The sequence below is a fragment of the Balaenoptera acutorostrata genome, chromosome 6, assembly GCF_949987535.1.
Source record: "Balaenoptera acutorostrata chromosome 6, mBalAcu1.1, whole genome shotgun sequence".
Lineage (NCBI taxonomy): Eukaryota > Metazoa > Chordata > Mammalia > Artiodactyla > Balaenopteridae > Balaenoptera > Balaenoptera acutorostrata.
In genome coordinates, this window is record NC_080069.1 from 72,542,679 (window position 1) to 72,565,531 (window position 22,853).

The 22,853-nt window shown below is 36.0% G+C and overlaps 1 long non-coding RNA gene across 1 annotated transcript in view; it reads right to left on the reverse strand.

Moving 5' to 3' along the window:
- LOC130708442 (uncharacterized) overlaps positions 1-22,506 on the reverse strand; it is a 244,789-nt gene extending 222,283 nt beyond the window's left edge. The window contains exon 1 of the long non-coding RNA XR_009008653.1: positions 22,421-22,506. This is a non-coding gene — a long non-coding RNA (uncharacterized LOC130708442). The remainder of the gene's footprint in view (positions 1-22,420) is intronic.
- Between the last annotated feature and the right edge of the window lie 347 nt (positions 22,507-22,853).

The window sequence follows — 22,853 nt, forward strand, 5'->3', positions numbered from 1 at the left end:
GGTATAGAGGAGAGTGGAGGTGGTCATGCTGACGATACTAGAAGAGATGAGTTTGAAGGTATGTGTAGGCATTAACCAAATGAAGAAAGGATGTAAGGGCAGGAAGTACACATAAATAAAGACAAGAGGCCTGAATATTCTGTAATTTGGGAAGTACTTATGATTGGAGCATAGGATACACATGAAAGATGAGTTTAAAGAGGTCAGAAGGCAATGCCATGTTGTGAAGGCCTTTTTCAAAGCCATATTATTTATGTGTTCCCAGTCTATTATTCACAGTTTAAATGATGAACAAGATATTCAAAAACTAGGAGGTTTATTTAAAGTAATACCTTTCACCATAACATCCCCTATGCTATGGCATGGGGCTTGGCCCACATTCCAGAGACTTTGGGAATACGAAGCATAAGGATTTTCCCTGGAGCACATGGGGTCATGTGGAAGAAATAAAACTGTTATGCAGCTGTTTGAAATCCTGCCCAAATGGGTCAATTGAAGGGACAATTGAACCTTCAAAAGAGAACATCTGGGACTTCCCTGGTGGGCCAGTGGTAAAGAATCCGCCTTCCAATTCAGGGGACGCCGGTCCGGTCCCTGGTCAGGGAACTAAGATCCCACATGCCGTGGGACAACTAAGCCCGTGCACCACAACTACTGAGCTTGTGGGCGTCAACTAGAGAGCCCGTGTGCCGCAAACTACAGAGCCCATGCGCTCTGGAACCCGCGCACCACAACTACAGAGCCCACGTACCCTGGAGCCTGTGCACCACAACTAGAGAGAAGCCCATGTGCCGCAATGAAGAGCCCACGCACCGCAGTGAAAAATCTCACATGCCTCAACGAAGATCTCGCATGTGCAACTAAGACCTGACTCAGCCAAAAAAATAAAGAAAATAAATTTAAAAAATTATTATCGAAAGAGAACATCTGAGTGCGGTGTGGCTGCCTAAAAAAACCAAGGGATGAGGGGAGACAAAAGGAAGATACATCACCTGGAAAGTGCAACTGACATTTCCAGTAGGGCCTGTTAAGAATCTCAAAAATATCCAAAAGAGAAAGTGTCAATTTTAAACGTTTGTCAGGACAGAGAGCATAAAGCAGTCTTAGCTGGCTAACCACCAACTAAAACTATTCTGCCCTTGTTCTCTTCCTTCTCTTGTTTTAGCTCTGATGGTGTTAGAACGATGATACTAGATGAGGGAGAAGAGGGGAATTCATAAAGTACAAAAAAAGAGAAGAAAGGACCATGTCCCTCCTCCCTGTCTTGTGGCTTGCCAAAACCCCCAGCCTTGGAAGAGAAAATACTTGCTATTTGAGTGAAATTTAATGTTAATTAATATATGGAATTGGACACCTCCCTAAACTTAATCCTAAAGATCCTAGCATCACAGATTGAGGAAAGACTAGCAAGTCCAAAATGGAGCCAGTGAATTTAGACCATTGTACCTATATAAATAAAAGTTACAGTTGTAGTTAGAAAGAGTTCTATAGGTTAGTGGAAGCTGGTTGGTTTGTTTCTAAAGGTGTGAAAGACTTGAGCAGTTCACTTACTCAGAGGAAAAAAATCAGTAGAGAGGGAGATATCTCAGACTCAAAAGTGGAGATAACTGATAATACAAGTCCTTAAAGAGGCTGGAAGGGAGGAGATCTTTAGGTGAATAAATTAGTTTTGGAAATGAGGAAGATATTGTCATCTAAAACTGGAGATAAATAGTTAAGGATACATGAGAAAATAATGTAGTTAAGTCCAGAGTTTGATTATAAAAATTGAAAGAGTTACATAGTAAGACAGCATTCTCATCTAGTTTTGTTGGAGAATTCTCAGTGTCAGCAGTTAGGGAATGGGTCTGGAACTGTGGTATCTAAGGAAAGAATCAGGACGATTCATGGAGACATCTTTTTCAGCATTCCTGATTCATCTTTCCTATCTCACATATACCAGGTCCCCTGGTGGCATCTTTCTCCACACTTTTTATCATAGCTATGAGACTAAGTGAATGGGGATCCAAGAAAGTTTACTAAGGTGAAAGTGTCCAAAGAAACACAACAGCAAGAACTGAGTTCTGTGGTATCATGCTCATGTGTTGAGAAGCTTGAGGTTCACCTTGTTTAACGGGTGCCATGGGGGAGAGTCAGGATCACAAACTACACTAGTGGCCAAGTATACACTAAGGTTGAGAAATTGCCCAGTTTGAGACAGATTAATCTGCCTTTTCTATGTCACTCCAGGTTTTCAAAGGTCAGATAGTGGCAGGAACAGGGAGACCAGTTGTTTGACTGGATCTACCAAATCACCTACTCATTTTTCCATCATATACCTGGGGTCATGGATGTTAAGTTAACCGTTCTTGGCAAATGGCATGGCTCCTCAATACCAACTAACTTATGTACTTCAACCTATTCCTCTATGACCGAATGTAGTCACAGCTGGTAGCCTCCACAGGAGCAATATGGCAAAATGTGTTGTTGCAATTAGGATGGTCATATTTAATATTTTATTAGTCTTTCTTTCTCTGCCTCTTTGTCTATATTTGGTGTCTACTTTTTTGAGTTAATTAGAGGGCTCACTCTGTAGGCACATGGATTTAAGTTGTAGTTTCTTGATTTTCAAGTCATGAGGAATATTCATAAATAGGTTTTACAGGTTAAGTCTTCTGGAGCTGACTTAAATTAATCCAACCTTTTTTGAGTTCCTGCTGTATGAAAAACTGAGTGTTAGGTACTGAGAGACAGAAGATGGAATGGACTAATGTCTGCTCCCCAGGAACTCACAATATCTCACTGGGGAGGCCAGCACAAACACAGTTGATGGAGGTAGATAAGAAGTGCTATATTAGAGGGAGAGTCCTCCCTCATGGATTCAAGCCCATCTGTTTAATTTTTCATATTTGTTTTCCTAAAAGCAGGAGACATATTTAAAAGTCTTAGAATTCCATTTTTAAAATCATAAACTTTGAAGATAAGAGGGATAATTCTTACAGTAATCTGACTCTTTTGCCTCACCAGTGTTCATTTCAAATGGAAGAGTCATATCCTTCATTACTAACAAACTACCTTCTTAGAGATGAAAATTTGAATAAAGCAGGGCTTTACCAGAGGTTCTTTCGGTAAATGAATATGACCATTTAGTAGATTCCTGGATAGTTGAGGGACCCCAATCTCTATGAGTCCTTAGTTTGTTCCTGGTTTAAAATCTGGCTTATGATCACCAAACCATCCCCTTTGCAAGAAAAGTTGCTAATATGTAGGGCCCCATGCAAATTGCTTTTCGTTGAGCTCCCGGTAAAATTCCCTTTATGCTTTTTGACGGTTGTCATGTTACATTCCACGTTCAAAGAACTATGGCAAGCTGAGACATGTTTATTTAAATGGATTTTGTGGAAATGTAACACTAGCTTTCTAACACCTGTTTGCATTTCCATACAGACTCAGTAGAAAGGAAGTTTTATTCTCATGCTGAACGTGCAGAATAATATCTCAAATTTTCTGTTTCTGACTGAGGTAGGAGAGGCAAATTATCTGCATCTTCTTTTTCATTTATTCCTTTAGTTAACCGTTCATTCATCCATCATGTATTGGATAATTGCATTGTACCAGGCCCTGTGGGTAGTCACTGGTTATATAATATAACTAACCATGAGTGGGGGGGCGCAAAAGCACATGTTAGCGAAAGTCTTTATTTCTTCCAAAACTACCAGCCATCATGTTCATTGCAGGATTCCAGCCATTTTTTTCCAAGTGGCTTCTTTTGTATTGATCATTTATAGAGAAGTTGCTGTATTCTCATCATTAAGAGTATAAACTCTGGAGTAGATCGTTTAATTCAAAGCAGAATAATGTAAGTCATTACTTGCGCCACCTTAGTAAAGTGGCTAAGTTTTCTTATCTATAAAATGGGGACAATAATAATTATACCTCCTGAAAGGATTTTTGAGAAGACCATGCCCGGCCGATAGCAAGCAATGAAGAAACATGAGCTGGCTTTTTTTTTCCTTGCAGAAGTGACATAGATTTTTGTGTGTGTATTTGTCATATCTTGTGTATTCCTTAGAGATGGTCAGAATGAGACAGTTAATCCACTCTTCTTGCCACCCTCATTTTGAGTGACTCTAGGCAGATTCTAGGAAGAATCTTAAATGGGAATCGAAGAGAGGGGACCCAGGGTAGTTGCAAGAAGTCCTAGGTGGGAGCTAGCAAGGCAACTGGAATCACAGGACATAAGGTGTTGGTATATGTCAAAATATCCCATAAGATCCTCTAACATAAAGTCCTCCTTTTTCAGATGATGAAACATAACTGGAGAGAATGAGACTTGCACATAACTCCCCATATAATGAGTGATAGAGGTGGGACTCCTAGTTCATTCCACAAATTGAAGATTCAGAGTTGCATAATGATGTGGTAGAGACATGGTACTAGAGAAAAGGATTAGAAGCTGATCTTTTTCCTTTTCTTAGTGCTGGCCTACTTGCTTTGTCTTTCTCTACTCTTCCTTCATCTATGGCTCATGTAACACCTCTGAAGGCCCCCATCTGGACTCACATTTTGGTTTTAGTCAATGTGCAGCTGTCTAGTTGATATGACCCCTGGTTTACCTTTCTGAGTAACTGACAAATCCTGCTCAGGGCAGTCAAATCACTTTGGCTAAAATATAAACATTAGATAAAAAAGAAAACTAATAGTGCCAGAAACTTAACTTATACATTTTCATTTAATCCTTACAAAAACCCTATGAAGTAGGTGTTATTATTACTATTAGGAAGCTGTGGGCACCAAGGCATAGAAAAGTCAAGTGACCTGTTCAATGTCCCCATGGCTCAGTAAATCAGTTCTAGAATTTAAAATTAAATCTGACCCTGAGAAAATGTTCTTGGTAAGTGAAAAAAAAAAAAAAAATCAAATTACCAAACAGAATAATCTCAACTTTACTTAAATAAACTACCTTATATGTAAAAGAATAGGGAAAAAATCTACCAAGTGTTTATCTGGAGGCAGCGGAAATACAAGTGATTCTTATCTTTCTCTTTTGTAAAAAATTTTTCTAAATTTTCTGCAATGAAATACTTGCTTTTATAATAAAATGGGACAACAAACGTTACCTTGAAAAAGAAATTCGATCTGTGAAAGTGGCAATGAACTAGGAGTTCAATAGCAGGAATATAGAGGTTAACTAGTCTTAATTCTCCCTGGGATCAAAGTGCCCCATTTACAATTAGAGAATTTTAATGGAGTCTAAGAGCCCTTTTATCTTTCAGTTAGCTTCAAAAATAAAAGAAAAAAAGTTCTCAACTAAATAATAATTCAATCCATGTGTCCCTAAAATTTTATCTGCCCCATATTTATACTATATCCAGTCACTAAACCCCATTCAATCTAAGTGGAAACATTTAATATCAGTATAAAGGAACTTGTTCTCAGCTTGATTTCCCCACCCTAATTTTCACAATGACTCTTCCTTGATTATAATGAAACATAATTGAATGTAAATGGAAAGGTTATGCTGATCATTCAACAATAACTATAAACTTACTACATTTAAAAAAATCACTTATGAGTTCTGTTTCTAATTCTTCCAGATACCAGTCATGTGACCTTGACATAGCAATATAACCTCCCTGAGCTTCAATTACCTGACTGGAAAAATTAGGAAGTTAGACTAGACTTGCACTGTCTAAATTGGTTACTGAAATTGAAATTAATTAAAAGTATATACAATTAAAATTCAGTTCCACAGTCACACAAGTCACATTTCAAGTGCCCAATATCCACATGTAGCTAGTGGTTAGTGGTTACCATATTGGATGGCACAGATATACAACATTTCCATCATCACAGGACACACTTTTAGACAGTATAAGAACGACAAAATTTATGGAGCATTTTAGGTGCATATGTAAATCTCCTTTGATTCCCTTTAGCATCTGAAGGAAAGCAGAAGCTGATAATCCTATTTTACAGATGGGAACTAAAGCCCAGCGAGGTAAAAACAACTTCCCAAGATGACACAGAGCTCAAACCAAGGTCTTCTTTCAATTCCAAATCTTTCCTGTATTTTCCACTCCATCATCCTGCCGTCTAAAATTAAATATCCCCAGCTGTTTACAGAGGCCACCGATACTCACTGACACTTATGAATTCTGAGAAGCCCCAGGAAAGGTTGCCAAATTTGATCAGTAGCAAACAATAGCTATCTTGTTTGTGCCTGGCATGGTACTATAAACACCATGAGAGAGAAGTCACCACCTAAAATCCTTGTACCCCAGGAGCTTGCAATGTGGTTGAGAGCACGTTTCACGAGTTAAAAAATAGTTTTTAATCTAGACTTGAACGTGACATGCTACTAAATATCAAAAGAAACGGGGAAAATAAACAAAAGTGGATTCTTTTGGTGATCAGGTATCAAGACGCCGGGAGGTTGGTCAGGGAACTGCTGTTTTTCAGTAATTACTATTTGCCTCTTTAAACTAAGTACACATATTGCTTTAAGAAAAAAAAATATATATGAAAGAAGAAAATCATTGGGGCTTTTATGAATTATGTGTTAGACTTCCCCTCTTTAAATCAAATAATTAAAGTTCTAAAACCTTTCCTTTTGAATCAGTCACCTTCCAATTTTTATTCTTCGATGTGATTGATAATTCCTTGTACATTCCCTAAGAAAATCTCAATCTAAAATACTTCCCACCAGGACCCTCAAATATATATTATATGTACGTTTTAATTTTTATCTTTATCACATCTTTCTCGGTATTTACCACTAATGTCTAATTTAGATGCATAAAGTCAGGGGCTATACATAATACAGAGTAGGCACTTGAACATTATTTGTTAAAGATATGTAAATATGTACTCACACTAACAAAGTACCTAGGCAATGAAGAGGTATTTTGAATATTGAAGAGAATGAATGAAACCCAGAAAAAAAGGTAAGGAAAAAGATTGATGGAACTAGGTAGGAGAGCTTGCAATCTTGCTGACAAAACAAGTTTTGTAAATAAAAAATAGACAGCCAAAACAATTTTTAATTCAAACTTGAATATGATGCAATAGGAACCTATGGATTTTTTGCCCTATCACATGCTTATTTCTCTCACCTATACTTCTTTCTTTAGTCTAATCCTCTGATTTTACAAAAGTTGAAGTAGCTTGCCTCAGATCCCCTTTCCTTTAAGCCAAAGATTTTCTTCCCTATGTCAGGATATTTCACATTAGAATGTAAGATACTATGCTACTTTCATTGGGGGAAACAAAGAAGTAAATATCTGGTCCCTGATTTTAAGGGGCTTGCAATCTAATTGCAGTGATAGGACATGAAAACGCTAAACAGTAGTACTAGAAGCACCAAATAAATCATGTAGCTGCTGCCTTCTCCAGTCTTACAATCTTATACTTGACCAACAAAATCTAAGCATTGTGTCTCTGTGTTTATGCATATGGAAGAAGCCTTCTTTTCATTGACTGCATCCTCAAATTTCAATGTTTATTACATGATCAATCAAAATCTCTTCTTTCCTCACTTAAGAGTAAAGAAACTTGAGATAGGGTCAAGTTGCCTTTTCCCACTAAGAAGATAAGTACAAGTGGCCCCAATCCTTGAATAAATGTGATATGATCCTGTTCAAAGCTGAATCCAGCCTGTCTTATAACAGATTTGAAATATTATTTTCTCCAAGAATCTCCATCACAAATTTTCCCCATCCTGTCACAGGGCTGGGTGAAATGTAAAACCATGTTGGTCAAAATGCCTATTTCAAACAAAAAAGGCACAGAGCTCAAAATATGGAAAGCTAGCACTGGGATAACTACATTTGTAGAAGTTGCTTTTCCATGGCAATCTTAAGAAAAGAATTTTTCTTAGTAACTAGTGTTCTCAAATACCTTGGGTTCCAAATAACTGTTTGGCCTCAGAACCTCCATTTGCCTGATGTCAAGTCTCTGTGATTTAAGCCTCTAAACTCCCTGGAATCTATAGCTAAGGCAGTTGCTTTTCAATCTTTCTACATGCCCATATGTCCTGGCATGTGCGTATTAGTAATGATGAACCAACAGTATTTCTGTACATCTCTGTAATCTTTCAGTGAAATGGGAAAACCAATCTGAGCCCTGCACTCTAAATCATATTCTGAATATTAACATTTACTTGGTCAATCTTGTTTCTTCCATCTTTTCCTTGTGGAGATAAGTAAGCTACCTAACTCAATAATAAATCACTGCGTTGTGTAAATACTTTGGAAGTATTATGAACTAGCTAATATTGACTGGTTCTACCAGAAGAGCAAGTAAATTTTACAACAATAATAACAAAACAACTTAATCCATCAGAGGCCTGTTTAAAAAATATTCTTTAAGACCAAAACTTTATAGATTTTACTAACGGTGAAAACTTTCTTGATTTCATACCACTTCACCCAACAACATTTTTTTTGCCATTTTTAGGGTGGGTGAGGCATCTGCATTAGAGAACTTGGTGACAGATGATGGGTATAACTCTTAGAGAATGGCTATATATTCTAATACCTGAAAACACAGCCAGCCCTTTAAAAAACACACATCACTTGATCAAGAATGATTTTGTTTTGTTTTATATGACTCTAAACATGGAAGGTCAACACAATCCCAATCTGCAGAAACTCAAGGCATTGATCTAGGTGAAGGTCGTGAAGATCTAAATTACTTTGCTGACTTGCTATGTGCTTAGGGACTGGCTATAAAATATAAAACCAAACAACTAGTAGTGTTCTAAAACCACAGAAATAATCAAATGTTATACTTGGCAGGGCCACTCAGAGATCATCAGGTTAATTCTCTTTTCAGACAAAAAACAAACAAACAAAAAAACAAAATCTTTTTAATTTAAGATGACATTGAACTAAAAAAAAAAAAACTTGATAAATGTTAGTGATTTAGGCCAATGAATGGGATCCTTTAATTTTGCAGTAACAAAGCATTCCAGTAATTGCAAATTTCTAAGAAATTTTTATATTCATTCATTCACTCAGAATTTTTAAAGACCTACTATGTGCCCAGCATTGATATAGGTACTATTTAATTATTTGACCCTTGTTTTATCCATAGTAGAAAATTTTAAAAAGCTTGTCATTTTCTTTGAACGAGTTTCTCACTTAAAGTATACTCTATTTAAGTATAAAGTATACTCTAATTAACTCTGAATAGCTGAATTAGAAATCGAAGAGAGCTGAAAACTACACCTGTAGGGATGGAGACCCAGAAGACAGCAACTGCACTGAAGAATCTGGAAAGACCCAGGAAGTGGAAATACCAGGGAACTATGAAATGTTTCCCTGGTGTGGAAATGTGAATGGGCTTGAAAATAGAAAGATTAATTTAAAGTCTACATAAGAATCAATTCCGCCCCCAAGTTCTTCTCTCCAACCCACAAAGCTAGGGAACTGCCCCTCGCAACCCCTGAAGAAGACTCCAGATTAAGGCTTTGAATGGGTTGGAACCCAGGGGATTCTTGATTTGTAAATGACTGGCATAGCAAAATGTAGGAGTAAGGCAAGAAGTTAAAAAAGGAGTATTAAACAAAACTTGATACCACTAGCCCTCTTCCCTTCTTTACTGCCCACTGCACTGGCAGCTGAGCAGGAAAATACAGGATACTTTTCTAGAGAAATGGACTGGAGTAAGAGATCCTAACTTTCAGTGGTCACCCAACAAAACAGCAAGGTTCCTGCCTGATAACTCTAAAGTTAAGCTCATCAATCCATATGTCCATATATGAAGACAGAGCTTCCAGTCAGGTATTTAGTGCCTTACTCTTGAATATGAATGGGCAGTCAAAGATCACTAGTCATCTGAGGAAAGCATCTGACATAAAAGAGAGAAAACAAAATAGGTAAACATAACAGAAAAAAACTTGAAGGAAACAGACAATATGAGAAAAATAAAAGTACAAAAAAATGTAATTACTACTTTTGATTGTTAAAAGAAGACGGAACAAGGAAGGCACAAAAGGAGAAATCAACAAAAATTTTAAAAATAAATTTTAGAATAAAAATAAATTTTAGAAAATTTATCATAAAATATGTAGCAGAAGGGAAAAAAATCCAATAAATGTTTAGAATATAAACTTGAGGGAATCTCTCAGAAATCAGAGGGGAAAAGTCAAAGAGATAGTGAAGAGAAGAGAAAGTATAAGAAAACAAGAGGATTAGTGTAATGTGTGAATCGTAAAATTCCCAGAAAGTGAAAATATAGGAAATGAAGAAAATAAATTGATTACAGAAACAAATAAGGAATTTTTTCTAGAATTGAAGAATATGAGATCCCAGAATCAAAGGGCACACTGAATGAACATCACAATGGACACTTACCAAGGTAGAAGACTGAAGTTTCAATAATGGGGGCCAGCATACTGAGAACAAGGGAAAATTTCTTTAAATCTCACTGGAGAAATAAGCAATTAGAATGGCAGTGGACTTTTCAACCACTGCACTGAAGAAAAGAAAAAAGTAACATTTCCTAAATTCCAGCTTCCAACAAATATTTCCATAATCAGACAAATGATTGATCAAGATCAAGTATGAGGACTGAAAAAAGATTTTCAGATATGCTAAGTCTCAGAAATATTACATCTCATGCACCCCTTCTCAGGAGCTACTGGAGAAGGTGTTGGACCAAAGAGTGCAGTGAACTAAAAGACGGAAAGCCACAGGATCCAGAAACCAGAGGATCTAACAAAAGACCAAAGTTAAATCCTAAGAATAATGGTAAAGGAGAGTTGACAAGAGCTATAGAACAAGGCTAAAGAGAGACTAGTCTATGGATGTAAAAGGAATATCTCAAAAACAAACAAGTCACGTTTAAGAGAAAATTTATCTTGTTTTTAAATTGTGGTACATACACACAACATAAAATTTACCATCACAATTATTTTTAAATGTACAGTGCAGTAGTATATACTCACATTATTATTCAACCAATCTCCAGAACATTTTTATCTTGTAAAACTGAAACGCTAAACCCATTAAGCAGTAATTTCCCATTTGCCCCTCTCCACCAGCCTCTGGCAACTACCATTCTACTTTCTGTTTCTATGAATTTGACTACTCTAGATACTTGATATAAAAGGAACAATACCGTATTTGCCTTTTTGTGACTGGCTTATTTCACTTAGCAAAGTGTCTTCAAAACTGTGGCATGTGTCAAAATTTTCTTCCTTTCTAAGTCTAATATTCCCTTCCTTTCTAAGTCTAATATTCCCTTCCTTGTATATACCACATTCTGTTTACCTATTCGTTAGTTGACGGACATTTTGTTGCTTTCACCTTTTGCTATTTCGAGTAATGCTGCTATGAACATGGTGTACAAATATCTCTCTCAGACTCTGCTTTCAATTCTTTGATATAAATTCAGAAGTACCATTGATGGATCATACGGCAATTCCATTTTAATATTTTGAGGAACCACCATACAGTTTTCTATTACGGCTGCACTTTTTACATTCCCACAAACAGTGCACATAGATTCCAATTTCTCCACATCCTCACCAAAACTTACTTTCTGTTTTTATGATAGTCACTCCAATGAGCGTGAGGTGATATCTTGTGGTTTTGATTTGCATTACCCTAATGATTAGTGATGTTGATTATCTTTCTCTATGCTCGTTGGCCAATTGTATATCTTCTTTAGAAAAAATGTCTATTCAAGTCATTTGCCCATTTTTAATTAGGTTTTTTGGGGGGAGTGTTGTTGTAGAAGTTGTTAAGTTGTAAAAGTTCTTTATATATTCTGGATATTAATCAGAAATATGATTTGCAAATATTTTCTTCTATTCCATGGATTGCTTTTCCACTCTGCTGATTGAGTGCTTTGATGCACAGAAGTTTTCAACTTTGATAGAGTCCAATTTATCTATTTTGTCTTTTGTTACCTATGTTTTTGGTATCATATCCAATCAATCATTGAAAAATCTAATGTCATGAAGATTTTACCCTATGTTTTCTTCTAAGAGTTTTATAGTTTTTGCTCTTATGTTTAGGTTTTTGATCCATTTTGAGGTAACTTTTGCATATGGTGTAAGGAAAGGGACAAACTTCATTCTTTTGCATGTGGATTTCAGTTTCTCCCATACCATTTGCTGAAAGAATGTTCTTTTTCATTGAATGGCCTTGGCACCCTTGTCAAAATCACTTGCCCGCAAATGCAAATTTGGTTTTTGTTCCGGGCTTCCAATGCTATTCCATTGCTCTATATGTCTGTTTTCATGCAGTACAACACTGTTTTAATTACTGTAGCTTTGTAAAAAGTTTTAAGATCTGTCAATGTGAGACTTCCAACTTTGTTCCTTTTTTTTTAAGATTCTTTGGCTATTCAGAGGCCCCTTGAAATTCCACATGAATTTTAAGATAGATTTTTCTATTTCTGCAAAAAATTGCTCTTAGGATTTTGAAAGTGATTGCATGAAATCTGTAGATGACTTTGGTAGTATTGACATCTTAACAATATTAAGGATTCCGACTCATGAATATGAGATCTCTTTCCAGTCATTTGTGTCTTCTTTAATTTTCCTCAGCAATGTTTTATAGTTTTCAGTGTACAAGTCTTGCACCACATGGATAAGTTTATTCACAATTATTTTTTAATGCTATCATAGAGGAATTGTGTTCTTAATTCCCTTTTAGGATTGTTCATTTGGATTTAGTTTGTTCTTTTTTTCTAGTTCCTTAAGGAATAAAGTTAGGTTGCTGATTCAAGATCTTTCTTCATTTGTAATGTAAACATTTATAGCTGTAAATTTCCCTTTTAACACTGTATTCTCTTCATCCCACAAGTTTTGGTATGTTGTGTTTTCATTTTCATTTGTCTCAAGAAAATTTATAATTTCCCTTGCGACTTCTTTGATCCATTGGTTGTTTAAGTGTACGCTGCTTAATTTCCACATATCTACAGATTTTCTAGTTTGCTTCTGCTTTAATTACTAGTTTCATTCCATTGTGATCAGAAAAGATACTTTGTATGACTGCAATCTTTTAAATTTCATTAAGACTTGTTTTCTACCTTACATATGGTCTATGCTAGAGAATGTTCCATGTGTACTTGAGAAAAATGTTTATTCTTATTTTTGGGGGCTAGAGTATTCTGTATATGTCTATTAGGAACCAAATGGTCTACAGTGTTGTTGATGTCCTCTATATTCTTATTGATCTTCTCTCTGGATGTTCTATTCTTTATGGAAATTGAGTACCGAACTCTCTTACTATTATTGTAAAACTGTCTAGTTCTCCCTTCAGTTTTGTCAATGTTTGCTTTATATACTTAGAAGCTCTGAAGCTTGGTGCATATGTATATTAATTATTGTAAAATCTTCTTTCTAAGTTTACCCTTGTGTCATTCTATAATGTCCTTTTTTTACTTCTTGTAGCAGTTTTAACTTAAAGTCTATTTTGTCTGATACTAGTATAACCACCCCTTCTTTCTTTTGGTTACTGTTTGCACAGAATATCTGTTTTGACCTTTTCACTTTTAACCCATGTGTGTCCTTAGCTCTAAAGTGAGCAAGTTGTTGGATCCTGTTTTGTTTTGTTTTTTAATTTTTATCCATTCAGCCCATCTGTATCTTTTGAATTAGGGAGTTAAATCCATTTACATTTAAAGTAATCACTGATAGGGAAGGACTTAATATTACCATTTTTTCATTGTTTTCTGGATGTCTTATAGATTTTTGTCTCTCATTTCCTCCCCTACTACGTTTTTTGCAACTAGTTGAGTTTTATAGTGACATGCTTTGATTATTTTTTCATTTTTTTGTGTATATTCTGTAGATGTTTTCTTTGTGGTTACCATGGGAATTACACACAACATCTTAAAGTTATAACAATCTATTTTAAGCTAACAACTTAATTTCAATCACACACAAAAAACCTCTACTCTTTTACTTCTCCACTCCCTCTCCATTTATGTTACTGATGTCACAAATTACATCTCTCTATATGTAGTATGTGCCTGTTAACAGAGATATATCATTTTTAATGCTTTTGTCTTTTGAATTCTATAAAAGATTAAAACTTAATGTAACACATGCAGGATATACAGTGATGTTGGCATGAAGAAGTTGACCTCCAGCAAACAATTTTTGAAACTGGATAAAATTATAAATTAAGTTATCACCTGAAATCACTGGGAAATGACCAGTGGCAGGCAGAGACTGGAGGGGAGTATATTCTTGATAGAGTGCTGTTGCTTTGGGTGAGAATTGTGATTATGTGGCTTTTTAAACTAATTATACCCCAAACTCCCACCCCTGAAAGAAAATTGCAGCCTTGTCAGCTCAAGGTGGCAAACAATAGAGTTCAGATTATCAGAGCAGCTGGAAATTTAAGGGGACAATTTTTGGAAGAGAGAGAGGATCAGAAAGGCTGATATCTAAAATCTGAATATAAACTCTGTCCAAATCCCTGGCTGACTGCTAAACTACACATGCACACAAGAGACCCAGGGGGCTCATCAAAAAGGCAGGCAGAAACTAGAGGATAGGCTACACTTGAAAAACTCTATGGCTCCTAATGAGATTTGTGAATTTTATACACCTTTGGCTGAGTGTACTACCTACCACATATAGTTTAAGTGGCAAAAAGTGGAAGACTTACTGACTTAAGATGTCAGAGGAAGAACTTGGAGCTGAAGAAGTAACTGGAAATTTATTTGGAACCACAGAGCAAAGGGACCATGGAGAGAATGGACCCTGTAATCTTAGTATAAATTTGCTCAAATTCTCGACTGACTACTCAGTTATGCAGGTACAAGGGAGATACACAGAGGTCCATATTTAAAAAGCAGCAGCTGGAAGCTGAACAAAGTAAGGTGTTGAATCACCTGAGAAGTCAGATTTTGTGGTTTCAGTTCAGACAAGATAACTGTATGTTAGAGCAAAAACAAACAAACAAACAAAACCAATAAATTTCAGAAGAACCATTCAGAATCCAGAGTCACTACAGCATAATATCCAGTTTTCAACCAAAAATTCCTAGAAATGCAAAGAAACAGGAAAGAGTGATACACTCAACGAAAAAAAGTGATCAAAAGAAACATACATCAAGTGTACCTAGGCATTATATTTAGCTGAAAAGTCCTTAAAGATTATAAATGTATAAGTAGTATAAATATGTCAAAAGCTGAAAAGAAAATATGCTCAAAGGATTAAAAGAAAATATAGCATTAATGAGTGCAAAGATAGGAAATATCAAGAGAGAAATGGAAAATATAAAAAAGAACCAAGTAGAAATTCTAGAGCCAAAAAGTACAACTGAAATTAAAAATTCACTATGGTGAGTGAAATGTTGTCAACAGCAGATTTGTGATTTTAAAAAGTATCAATGAACTTGAAGATACATCAATAAAATGATCCAATCTGAAGAATAGAGAAGATAAAAAAAATTGAAGAAAAATGAACAAGGCATTAGAGAACTGTGGGGAAGTAAAAAGCTGTCCAGCATGCATGTAATTAGAATTCTAAATGGAGAGGAATGGAATATAAGGCAGAGAAATATTTTAAAAAATAATGTCTGAAAATATAAAACCTACACATAAATGTTTATAGCAGTTTTATTCATAAATACCCAAAACTGGAAGCAACCAAGACAACCTCAGTAGGCAAATGGATAAACAAACTCTAGGACATCTGTACAGTAGAATATTATTCAGCAATTCAAAAAATGAGCTATCAATCCACAAAAAGATATGGAGGAGGGTTAAATGCACATTGCTAAGTTAAAGAAGGCAGTGTGGAAAGGCTACATATTGTATGGTTCCAACTATCAGACACTGTGGAAAAGGTAAAACTCTAGAGACAATAAAAAGATCACTGGTTGCCAGGGATTTGAGGGTAGGTGGAGGGATAAATAGGTGAAGCACAGGAGATTTTTAGGGCAGTGAAACTATTTTTTTTGATACTGTAATGATGAATATATGACATTATGCACTTTTTAAACTCATAGAACTGTACAACACAAAAAGTAAAACAATGTAAATTATGGACTTTAGTTAATAATAGATCAATATTGGTTCATTAATTATAACAAATAAACCACACTAAGATAAGATATTAATAATATGAGAAATTGTGTAAGGGAGAGAGGCTTATATGGAATTCTCTGTATGATCTGCTCAATTTTTCTGTAAATCTAAAACTGCTCTAAAAAATAAAATCTACTAATTTAAAAAGCTTCCTAAATTTGATAAAGAGGAACATAAATTATTTAATGTTGTAAAATGTTCCTCAGTTGCCAAGTGCAATTGTTGTGAATATCGTGCAAATTTGTGATTACTTATGGTGTATGAATTAGAAGCTAGAAAATGGACATTAGAAATTCCTGGGAGATGAATCTTTATTCAAAGAAGATTCATTCAAATCCTTCCTGAGAGGCAGGATTTGACAAGTTAATTAATTTGTTCTCTCTCTCTCCTAAAAGCTTTTGCCACTCAAATCATTGCCACGCTATGAAATAATTTCTGTGTATCAACAGCATCACAACCACCAAATGTCAGGCTTTTTGATTTTAGAACACAGGGAAAGAAATGGAGAAAAGTGCTTCCCTAGGGCCTGAGTAGTATGGGTCACAAGTGCCAACGTTTAGGACAGTAGTTTGTGCTGTGTGAGTCCCGAGCAACAGGTCCTGAGTAATAGAGGTGTCTGAGTGTTTTATAATAGATTATTTTTGTGTCTCTGTGACTTGTGGGGCACTCTATAGTATAAGGCTCCTCCTGCTAGGGTTTAAAGGAAAAAACAAGGAATAACATAAGAGTGTTATTTAGAAATATCACACTAAATATCAAAAGAAACAGGTAAAATAAGCAAAAGTCAATGCTTTGGAGATCAGATGTCAAGACACAAAGCACAGTGGGCAGGGAATTGCTATTTATTGATAATTAATATTTCACATCAAAACTGAGCACATGTACTGTTTTGATTAGAAGAGAAATTTTTAAAAAGAAGAAAATTATTGGGGCTTTTATAACTTTATGACACTATACTTTGGCTTTGCCTTCTATAGGTTGAACAGTCCCAGTTCTAAAACCATTCCTTTTAAATGGGTCACCGTCCGATTTTATTCTTTAATGTAACCCTCCCTGTTTATTCCCCCAAGAAAATCTCAGTCCAAATAAAATGATTTCTAATAAGACCTCAAATACATGTGACCCGGTATATGCATCTGTTTTCTTAACTTTTATCTTTATCCCATCTTTCTTGATATTGACCACTAATATCCAATTAAGATCCATGAAGTAAGGGACCATACATAGCATACAATAGGCACTTGAAAAGTATATGTTAAATGAATGTATAAATATGTAATTAAACTGACAATGCTCCTAGGCAATGAGGGGGCATTTTGGTAAGTAACGAAGACAATTAATAAAGTCCAGAAAAAGTGGGAGAACAAGATGATGGAGCTAGATAGAATTACATATATTTGTAAAAGATGGGCAACAGGATGGAGACTCAGAAGATCTACAGCACACTGTTTCTGTGCTCCATCATCCCCATACCTGTCCCCACAGCCTCGGAGAATACACCTCTAGTATATAGAGTGTCAACGCTACAGGGGTCTAGGACACAGAATAGTGTTTTGCAACTTTGGTACTATTGGTGTTACTGGCCAAATATTTCTTTGTTGGTGGGAAGCTGTCCTGTGCATTTTGGATGTTTAGTGAGTAGAGGCCAAGAATCCTTGGCCTCTACTCACTAGACACCAGATGCATCCTTCCTTCAAAGGTCGTCCTTTGATTGTGACAACGAGAATGTTGCCAAATGTCCTCTGGGTAGCAAAATCTCCCTTGGTTGAAAGCCATAGACCTAGAGTGAAATAAATGTGTTACACTCACTCCACTGGCTTTAATGTAATAATGTGGAAAATACTCACAGCATATCATAATATCTATTAATATATTATCTATCAGGGTACCTATTATAGGTATCATAGTAATTTGTAGATTACTTATATTTATTTTAAAATTGTTCAACACAATGAAAAATTCTCTTGCATATAAACTATCTGATCTATCTAAATTTTTGTTTAAAACCTTCTTATTAACTCACCTCCCCTCCATTTTATTGAGGTAGGTGTAGAAGGCAACAGTACCTCAGCAGCTAGGAGGGTGTCTGCGATGGTCCATTAATCACCATGTAAATATGTATTGTCCCTCTCTGCTGCCTAGGTGGTCACTGTGGACTGGATGTAGTATAAGTGGTCTTGTCAGAGTGAAGTCCAGTGTCTCTAACCACAGACTTTACCTTATAGTTATTAGGATAACAGTAGGACAGCTTGTACCTCTGTAGCAAGAGCATGTGTCATATACCTGTGAAAGCTCAAGGGGTTCAAAGTTAGTAAAGCCATATATGTTGCTCCTATATGTCATTAGTGCACACACTGGCTTCTTGACCTCCACCCATCTGGTTGCAGGTTTCCTGTATATACTAATCAGGCAACACAAATATGTTTATACTGATAAGATATGGTATCTTTCACTGGGCAAAGGCAGGTCTTATGATATGGTGCTGTGGTCGGAATTTGGATTTGAGTCATCATTAACCAAAACAAACATTCTACATAGAGAAATGGAATAAATTGTCAAGGAATTCTAATCCTCTAAACTGTTAATTCCTTTACTTTTGGTGCGTTGGGGCAAAGTTGTGAGACAAGTTGATAACTTAAAACTTTAAAAATTTATTGTGATCTGTGTGCTGCTGAGAAATGCATAATTTGGGGATTTAACTCATGATTAGCTATTAAATGGCTGTCAGGAGAGAATTCTGCAGTAATCGGTTTAGCTTTTAGCCCCTAATTATCACTTCACAGTGGATTTGGGGTGAGATAATTGAGAACTGCAACACTTAAAGGACTCCAGTTGGGCATTTTTAACACAATGAAGTGAATTATTTCTCTATGAGGATTGCATTTAACAGGTATTGGTAACAAGGAAGGAGATGTGATAGTGTATGGGGTTTTGTAAAGTGATTTAAAGTAGTTGATTCATTCATTATGCAATTAGGTGGAGCTCAGCTGTGTATAACTTGTCTGGTGTCTAGGTCAAAGAATGTCTTTCAAAACTCCCTAAAATTCATTGTAAGGATTTCATTTTAATGGAGGGTTAGAGAGTTGGGGTTGCTGTCTAGACTATTTAATAGATTCTACCTTAGATCCTGTAACCTTGGGCTGGTTCCTTTCTTATTTCTTTTGTTTTCTTTTCTGCCAAGTGAAATGCTTTTCATTCCATACCTTATTTGTATAAAAATTCTTAAATGCTCAGCCCTGGCAGGTAGTTCCTCATTTGTTATTAACATGGACTTGCCATCATAGCGAGGTTGTTGCCTACTGTCCAGCCCTCACACACCCTACACTCACAATTGTTCACTCCTAGCACGCACACACACACACACACACCATCATGATATTAATTAACAGTTATACTCTTCTCAAGAACTATCCAAATCCCCTTCAATCTTTAAAGTTCTCAACAAATGGCAGCTGAATGCCTTCTGTATGACAACACGTTAACTACAATGATGATAGGACACAATCTCTACCCTATTGAAGCTTGTAGCACACACAGGTAGACATGTTACTCAGGAAGGGAAATGGAAAGATCAATTTCATAAACTTACCTTTTGCTCTCCACCCAACCAGTGCAAAATGACTGTCATTAATTCATTACTTATTCATTCAAGGAGCAGGGCATTTACTACCTACTATATTCCTTTTCCTGTATTCCCATCTCTTTGAACCATAGTGAAATAGGATGTGAGTTTCCATCTAAAGGCCATTCCACACCTTGATAATAGAACACTGATTTGGAATGGGGTGGCAAACTGCCCAGTCCCAGAAAATAAACCATAATGACTATAAACCAATAATGGAAATTTCACTTCCCTTTGCAAGATACTTGTCTAGACTCCCTCATAACCAGACGTGAACATGTGACCTAGTTGTTGTATCTGATGTATACAAAAAAGCATGCTTGGAGGTTTCTGAGTATGATTTTTCTTAAAGTAGAAGGAGGAGTCTTTTCTATCCATCTCATCTTTGAGTGCTAGGATACTGGTATAAGTAGTATCTCAGGTTGCAACCAGGAGACAAAAAGCACAAAGGTAGAGTCCTCACCCTGAGACTGACAGAGAAGTATGTAAAGGGCCTGGAAGAACTTCCACTTCTGAATGGTTGGAATCACTCGTGTCAGACAAATGTTCCTACTGATGAAGCTAAAAATGGCAGAGAAAATACAGCAATCATCTGGCTAAAAGCACTGGAAAGCTGTTGAGGCTACGAGAACTGTATGGGCTAAAACTCTGGGGAGGTGAATTCCTCGGGGAGGTGAGAGGAATTCTACAGCCATTTTTACTCTGGGAGCATTTAGTGATAGTGGGCTTGGGCAAGAGGTTTAGATTCTGAAATTTGTACCAACTGCTGCTAAGGAATAGAGAAACTGGCAGAGTTTTTGGCTGAGACTGGGAGAGGATTAGCATGTAGCTAGTTTTCCTTTAAGGACATTTGCTGAATTCTAGGGCTGAGTGGGAAGGAAGGCTGGAAACCTAAGCAGAACATTTCTGGGAAGCAGAGCAGAGCATTCAAGAGTTTCATGAGACAAATACTGGAATTCAGTGCCCACAAAAAGGAGGGGTCTTGAAGAACACACTGGGCTCTTAGTGGAAAATCTTGGGGAACCAGGGTGAGCTAGAGATAGACTGGGACTTACTAGGGATGCTAACCTTGATTCAGTCCTGTCCCTGAATAGACTGAGGTAAGTGATTAGTTACTGCTCTTTCTGCCTGGCAATGGGAAGAGTAAATCCCTTCTAGAGGAGGATAAAATGATTTGGAACTTATATATATTATAATACACAATGCTTGGCATTCAACCTAAGATCACCTGGCCTGACAAAAGACAGAACCACATGAGCGAATACCAGGAGCAAAACTCCCACACATGCATGCATGCACACACACTAAAAATAAAACCACAGATAATTTAAACATTATAGTTAGCTGAAAAGAACCTTAACATAATTGTGGTTAATATATTAAATATACAACATGAAAAGATGCAGAAGATACATAAAAGGCTCGCAATTTCACCAGAGAACAGAGTCTATAAAAAAAGAAACAAATGGAAATTTCAGAACTAAATATACAGAGTCTGAAATTAAGAATCCATTACATGGGTTAGATGAGACATAGCAAAGCCTAAGAGGAGACAGGATTAGTGACCTGAAAGACAGGTCAACAAAAGTATAAACCTAAACCACACCTACATCAGAGAAAGAAATAAAATAAAGAGAAATATCATAGAAGCATTCAGGAAACAAGACACACTACCTTCAAAAAAGCAATGATAAAACTTAAAGATTACGTCTCAACTGAAACAGTGAAAGTCAGGAAACAAAGCAAAGACATCTCTAAAATGCTGAAAGAAAATATTGACATCTAGAATTCTATCCTTCAAAACTGAAAGTGAAACACAGACAGTTTAAGACAAACATAAACTAAGATAATTCACCACCAGCAAATCTCCTCTACAAAGAAATAGTAAAGTGGAAAAAAATAATAATAATAATAAAATGAGTTTTGTAGGGAGAAGGAAAACGATCCCAGAAGGAAACGGGAATTGTAGGAAGGAACGAAGAACAACAGAAAATATACAATGTGGTAAATATAAATAAATACTAATTGTATAAAACAATGAGAGTAATATCTCAGAGGGTTTAAAATATATGTAGAATTAAAATATATGACAATAATAACACAATAGGCAGAAGGGGCAAGTCCTAAATGTTAAATAACAAAAGGCAGAAGAGGTAATGTTTTTGATTATGATTAGTCAATGATAAATATTGCAATCTCTAGTGTCACCACTAAAAGAACTATAAAAGAATATATAACCAACCAATTTGAATATTAAAATATTTGATTATTGTAAAAGAACCAAGGAAAGAGAGGAACAGAAACATAAAACAGATGGATCAAAAGGAAAAAATAATAGTAAGATGGAAGATAAATTTTAAATATATCAGTAATTATATTGCATTTAAATTAACTAAATACTCTATGTAAAAGATTAATATGCCAGCTAGATATAATACCAAAGGCCAGTTATGTGCTGCAAAACCCAGTCATATATGCCTTAAATATAAATACCCAAAAAGATTTAGAATAAAAAGATACCATACAAACTCTAGCAAAAGAAAAAAAAAAGCCACTGTAACTACTAATATCAGAGCAATTATTCTCTAAAACAAGGATAGATATAGAATTAGATACACATATAAGGCAAAAACAAGAGGGGAATTTCATAATAATACAGGGATCAATCCACCAGGTAGATACCACCCAAAACATAGCTTCACATATGAAGATAATGTTTTGAATCATGATGATAAAGTTGATTCAAAAAACAAACCTTACCTTCCAAAACCACCTCACGTCGTGTTTTATCACAGCTTCAATTTCATCACGGCTGAAATCACTGTTAGTTTGGTTTCCATCACCTGCAATTGGAAATACTTATACTGTTCACCTGGTCACCAGGCTAGAAATCAGCAGTCATCATTATTGAGACAAAAGTTTGCAGTTGAATAAACGATATCTACAAAATGATGCCGATCAGAATCTGCTATGGTGGAAAGCGATCTTGCAGACCACCTGCAGTCTGTTCACCTTGCCAATGAAGAAACAGGGAACCAAGCGGGACAATGGCTCGGCTAACATCACGCATCGGTGTGGTGGTTGAATGAGGAGGAGCCCTTAGGACCTGACCCCCAGTCCACGGCCACCCAACATGCCAGGTGCTGCTAAGCCTCTCTCTGATCTGTTTTACTATGTTACTACAGTATAACTT